General features: G+C 38.0%; 1 long non-coding RNA gene across 1 annotated transcript; it reads left to right on the top strand.

Moving 5' to 3' along the window:
• Window positions 1-3: 3 nt before the first annotated feature.
• On the top strand, window positions 4-2,622 carry LOC107300493. Its single transcript, XR_001549221.1, has 2 exons — window positions 4-104; window positions 1,089-2,622. It is a non-coding gene; the product is annotated as an uncharacterized LOC107300493 (long non-coding RNA).
• The last annotated feature ends 3,742 nt before the right edge of the window (window positions 2,623-6,364 follow it).

Below are 6,364 nucleotides of genomic sequence, written 5' to 3'. Positions count from 1 at the left end.
TTTCATTAACAGCGGAGATGAATCACTTCCACAGTAATCGAATTTATGATTATAATACTGTGATGCGTCTGTACCTGGAACAGCAGGCACAATTCTATGAAACGGTAAGCTGTACTGAATATAGTGCTCTTTTTATGTCCGTCAGCTATACAGTTACTTGTTCTTCTAAATAGAGTTGAACTCTTTGTGCTCAAATTTTATGTTATACATTTTAAAAATTTAAATAGAAAGTTAAGTGAATATTTATGGTTTTATCTATTGTTTCATAAATCACTTGTGAAAATCTTCACTTTAAAAATGTAGACGTGTAATTATTTCCCTTTGTTCCCTTAGAAAATGCTGCTTGGCACTGCTAATCCTTCCTGCATTGCACATTTTGCATGAGACTTTTGCAGCTGGCACTTTTTTTTTGGCTAGGATGCACATTGAATTAAACTTGGCAACTCATTAGCAATTCTTTCATTCCTTTCAGAGAGAGGGGAACGGTTAAGATACATGCAGTTATTCTACTTAATTCTCTGTAATTTTACCCCCTGAACCCCATACCAAAGAGGCAGAGGAAATGTAGTTTAAATTGCATTTAACTCCTGTCCAGAAGCTACTGCCCATTTAGATGAATATATTAATATATAAACAGACCTGAATAATATGGTAGCTGGAGATTAATATTTCCACATATGCATTGTTGTTATCAATCAGCTTTTTAATCACCTGTTTGCAATGAATTGCCATTTTAGCCAGATCTATTATGTCTTTTTTCATCTTTGAAATAAATTAGCCAACTTTGTTTGCACACTGGTTTTGAAGAACATAGTGAAATTTACCCAGGTTTTATTTTTGTTGTTGTTGTAAAATATATCATGTCATGGATTTTAGTATTGCAGTCATTAAGTGTGCTAAAGTATGTTTCTGAATAATTACATCCTTTGAATTATTGTTTGGATTTATTTGTTTCTCATGTCTATTTCATGCCACAGGAACAAATTGTGTAACATTCTTTCTTCCATGATCTTTAAAAGCAGATTGATGGTGGGGGAATTCTGAGAGCATTCCAGGGTTCTAAGTTTTACATTCCCTGTGTGTTTCAGATTGCACAGAAACTGAGGCAGGCTCTCAGTCGCTTTCCTATGATGTAGCTGAAGGCAGATGAAGAACAACAACTCCAAAGTGCTTTTTTTGATTATTGATGGGGGAAGTGCAAATAAAGAAGTGGAAGACTTTGCCATCCAAAAAGCCTTTTTCAAAAAGATAATTTCTAAAAAATGAACCTTAGAAAAGAAGAAAAACTTTACATGTTTACTTTGTTAGCCTTATAGCCCTGGATATTTATCATTATTTTTTACCCTACATGTTTTCCTTCCCTAGCTGTTATTGAAATGAAGCTGGAAAGTACTGTATTTGATGAGACTAAATTGCCAAAGTTGGTTTGCCAGATACTAAAAAAAAAAAAGATATATTGTTCTAAACCGGAGTGGACAAACATATGGATATTTGGATTTATTTTTTTTTAGTTTAACTACTTTGCCCATGTTAGGTAAGAGTTAAGCATCCTAATCTCTTCAAAAGCATAAAATGATCAGATCTTAAAAGGATAAGAAAGCCAACATTAGGATCTATAGATATATAATTGTTAAACTGCCTTCTAGCTTTCAGGTAAGTTCTATGGAGAGATTCATCCCATTTCTACTATAGCCATAACATTAATTTTCTGTAATATATATAAATATATATTTATATGGATTACTTCTCCTTAAGGGCTGTTCTTGTACCTCAGATGCCTTCTAAGGCTGTGATATTTTCTTCCTGCGTTTATATACAGTAGATACAGATATTCTGAACATCTGGAAAAAACTGTTCCATCCAGTGGTCCAAGCCATACACACTTAACAAATTATCAATTTATGTATTAGGGTTTCCCCCCTTTTACATCCTTATATTTAGTAGCACATACCTAATCATAACCAACATGATAGGAAATTTTCTAAGCTCATTGCTGTATGTTGAGTCCTTCAGTCATAACATGGTATCTTGTACTGTTTCATCAGGAAAATTAAATCATTCAGATTTAAAATATAGGTTAGGATTAACAGAACATTAGCTACTTAACAATGGACTCTGCTTGCAATGTTAGGTTCAATTCATAAATATCAATTTATATATAGATTATAGGTCACACAGACCTGAACTGTGGAAAACTGAATGAAAAGATATATTCATAAACAAGCCATTGAGCTAAATGCAGCTTTCTATTTAATTTTGATTGAGAAGTAAAGAACTTTGCTTTTTTATTATCAAGCAAGTGCTATATGCATTCTGAAAGTTTGTCTTAATATGGCATTGTCATTCTGTTCCAGTAATTATGAGATCAATAAAGTATTTGAATCTGTCAAATGAATAGGCCTATCAAACCAAACCACATCAAATTAGAATGTAATCTTGACACAAATGCTGTTCTTCGTTGTTTTTAGTGACATTTTTTCCACAAACTTGTTTTATTTTTAATTTAGTTGCCTTCTAAAATTCTATAAAATGTTATATAGCCACTGAAATAAATGTACAAATTGTAAAGAATGTGTATAAATGTTTTACACCAAATGTAATAAAGATTTCATCTTGCATATAGAATCAGTTTATAAGTTAACTGCAAAGCATATAGTGAACTTAAGGCACTTTCTTCACTGCACCATTTTTTTTAGCATTTGTATCTATCTTTGTAACTGGTTTTCTGGTGATTATTTTTCATGAATCTGGGTTAATCCTGATGACAGAGGTTGCAGATTTAACAGTTTTTAAACAGGCAAACTGGGCACAAAAGAGCACAAACCATTGTTTCATTGTGAAAACTATTTGGAATTGGCAGGTCTGTAAACTTTCTAGCAAATGAAGTCTTGAAATTGATAATAAATATTTATACAGATGAGATGCTTTGCTTTTTTTCCAGTGGAGTAATTTACAACTCAATATAAAATCTATTATCTGCAAAAAGTGTTTCATCTATATTCAGAATTTATTCATTTTTCATATTTTCATTTTTCTTTCCAGAAAAATACAGAATAACAGTGTGTCTGATATGCTATATTTGACTTAGAACAGATTTTTTTCATTTCTGAATTCCCTCTAAATTACTCCATCAAAGAACCTCGGGTCCACCAAATACCAAATATACTTTTCCCCCCAACAGAAAATTAGGTGTATATCTTGTTATATATTAAACTTATAATAATGCCATTGATAGTTTTCACTGCTAGTATATCTACTTGCCCTCCATAGGTCTGGCAGGAAAGGCATGCTGCGTGTCCTGCCTATAAAATATTTCCATCTGACAGGACCTAAGAGGTGGGCCTTTTTTGCCATGGCACCTGCCCTCTGGAACATCATCCTTTCTGAAGTGAGGGTAAGCCCCAATTCTTATGGGGAAAAAGCCCTCATAACATGTTTTTTTCATTAAGCCTGAGGATTCCTGGTAGTAAGGAGCCTATCCATTGATTATATTGTATATAAGCATCTTTTTTGTTTTATCCTTGTTTATGGTTTTAATGGGTTTGCAAAATGTTTAATTCTTGGTTTTATTGTAAACCATGCAGAGTCACTTTAGGTGAGATATAAATTTGACAAATAAATAAATAGAAATAAAAAAAATCAACATCAGAAAGTACATGGTAATAATAATTAATATTTATTACTGAGTAGCCTGGTAGTTACATTTTTTGAAAAAAATCTCTATGCACTCCTAACCTAACCATTACCAAAATGCTGAGTGGGTCCTCTACTTATGTCCTGCCAGCCACTTACATGTCTTTACCCCTATCCAATATTCAGCTCTCTCCAGTGTGGACCAAAACAAGGTTGTAGGGCAGAGCATCTTCCCCAAAAGCTACACAACGGAAGCCCAAGTGGTATCCATGACCCACAAGCTAGCCTGCCTCCATGTACTTTGGGAAACATTACTTGACCTGTTTCGTCCTCTATTCCCCACACATACAGTGAGAGAAAAAAATATTTGATCCCCTGCTGATTTTGTACATTTGCCCACTGACAAAGAAATGATCAGTCTATAATTGTAATGGTAGGTTTATTTTAACAGGGAGAGACAGAATAACAACAAAAAGTCCAGAATAACACATTTCAAAAAAGTGATAAATTTTAATGAGTGAAATAAGTATTTGCCCCCTTCGCAAAACAAAACTTAGTACTTGGTGGCAAAACCCTTGTTGGCAATCACAGAGGTCAGACGATTCTTGTAGTTGGCCAGGTGTGCACATATTTCAGGAGGGATTTTGTCCCACTCTTTGCAGATCCTCTCCAAGTCATTAAGGTTTTGAGGCTGACGTTTGGCAGTTTGAACCTTCAGCTCCCTCCATAGATTTTGTATGGGATTAAGGTCTGGAGACTGGCTAGGCAACTCTAGGACCTTAATGTGCTACTTCTTGAGCCACTCCTTTGTTGCCTTGGCCATGTGTTATGGGTCATTGTCATGCTGGAATACCCATCCAAGATCCATTTTCAATGTCCTGGCTGAGGGAAGGAGGTTCTCACCCAAGATTTGATGGTACATGGCCCCGTCCATCGTCCCTTTGATGCGGTGAAGTTGTCCTGTCCCCTTAGCAGAAAAACACCCCCAAAGCATAATGTTTTCACCTCCATGTTTGACGGGGATGGTGTTCTTGGGGTCACAGGCAGCATTCCTCCTCCTAACACGGCGAGTTGAGTTGATGCCAAAGAGCTCGATTTTGGTCTCATCTGACCACAACACTTTCACCCAGTTCTCTGAATCATTCAGATATTCATTGGCAAATCAGACGGGCCTGTACATGTGCTTTCTTGAGCAGGGGGACCTTGCAGGCGGTGCAGGATTTCAGTCCTTCACGGCGTAGTGTGATGACTATGATCCCAGCTGCCTTGAGATCATTGACAAGATCCTCCCGTGTTGTTCTGGGCTGATTCTTCATCGTTCTCATGATCATTGAAACTCCACGAGGTGAGATCTTGCATGGAATCCCAGACCGAGGGAGATTGACAGTTATTTTGTGTTTCTTCCATTTGCGAATAATTGCACCAACAGTTGTCACTTTCTCGCCAAGCTACTTGGCGATAGTCTTGTAGCCCATTTGAGCCTTGTGTAGGTCTACAGTCTTGTCCCTGACATCCTTGGACAGCTCTTTGATCTTGGCCATGGTGGAGAGTTTGGAATCTGATTGATTGATTGCTTCTGTGGACAGAAGCTGAGATTAGGAGCACTCCCTTTAAGAGAGTGCTCCTAATCTCAGCATGTTACCTGAATAAAAGACACCTGGGAGCCAGAAATCTTGCTGATTGATAGGGGATCAAATACTTATTTCACTCATTAAAATGCAAATCAATTTATAACTTTTTTGAAATGCGGTTTTCTGGATTTTTTTGTTGTTATTCTGTCTCTCACTGTTAAAAGAAACCTACCATTACAATTATAGACTGATTGTTTCTTTGTCAGTGGGCAAACGTACAAAATCAAGGGATCAAATAATTTTTTCCCTCACTGTACAGTAGGTGTGGAAACGTCTGTTTCATGTCTATTCTCTCCTTCCCCAGATTGTTCTGAATATCACCATGATATATATAGTAGCGGCTGAGAAACAAATGCTATATGTGTACTTTGTCTCTAGACAGAAAAGACTGTCTTATGTTCTGGTTGTAATGAGTTATTAATTTAAACTGGTTGTATGAATATGTCTGAATCATTTCCCTAATGCTCTCTCTTTAGCTTGTAAACATGAGGATCTATGTTGTTTAAGAATTCCAGCAAAGGAAGCGTTTCCCTACCACGAGAAAGTCACATTTTACAAGCTTTCTTTTGAAAAAGTTAAAAGTACCGTATATACTCGAGTATAAGCCGAGGTTTTCAGCCCATTTTTGGGGCTGAAAAATGCCCCCCTCGGCTTATACTCGGGTCAACTAAGGAACTAAGGGGTCGACATAGACGGGAGGGGGGGGAAACAGTTCCGGAGGGAGACAGCCCAGTAGCAAGAAGCCGGCGGTCCGAGCGGAATGGCACGGAAAACCTACCAGTCGACGTGAGAAGCTCCAGTGTTGCTGGTAAGCAAGGCTTGGCCTCCGCGGCCCGGTTCTGCTGGACCGGCTTTCACGGCTCCAGCCCGGGGACGCCAGCGGCATAGAAAGCGGTTTGGTGGCGCTGCCGTGGGCGGGGTGTCCTTGCAGCGGACAACTTGGGCCCGGATATTTCCTGCGGCTCGCGCTCGGGACCGGACTGTTAGCGTTGCCATGGGACCACCCCCTGCGGTGCCAGCTAATGCGGCATGTTTCCAGCGGCGAAAAAGGGGCCTCAGCTTAAGGAGTTGATCCTGGGCGGCAGTTACCGGTATGTGTG

Source organism: Protobothrops mucrosquamatus, unplaced genomic scaffold, assembly GCF_001527695.2.
Source record: "Protobothrops mucrosquamatus isolate PMUCROS unplaced genomic scaffold, P.Mucros_1.0 scaffold7250, whole genome shotgun sequence".
Lineage (NCBI taxonomy): Eukaryota > Metazoa > Chordata > Lepidosauria > Squamata > Viperidae > Protobothrops > Protobothrops mucrosquamatus.
This window is presented reverse-complemented; position numbering and strand designations above follow the sequence as displayed.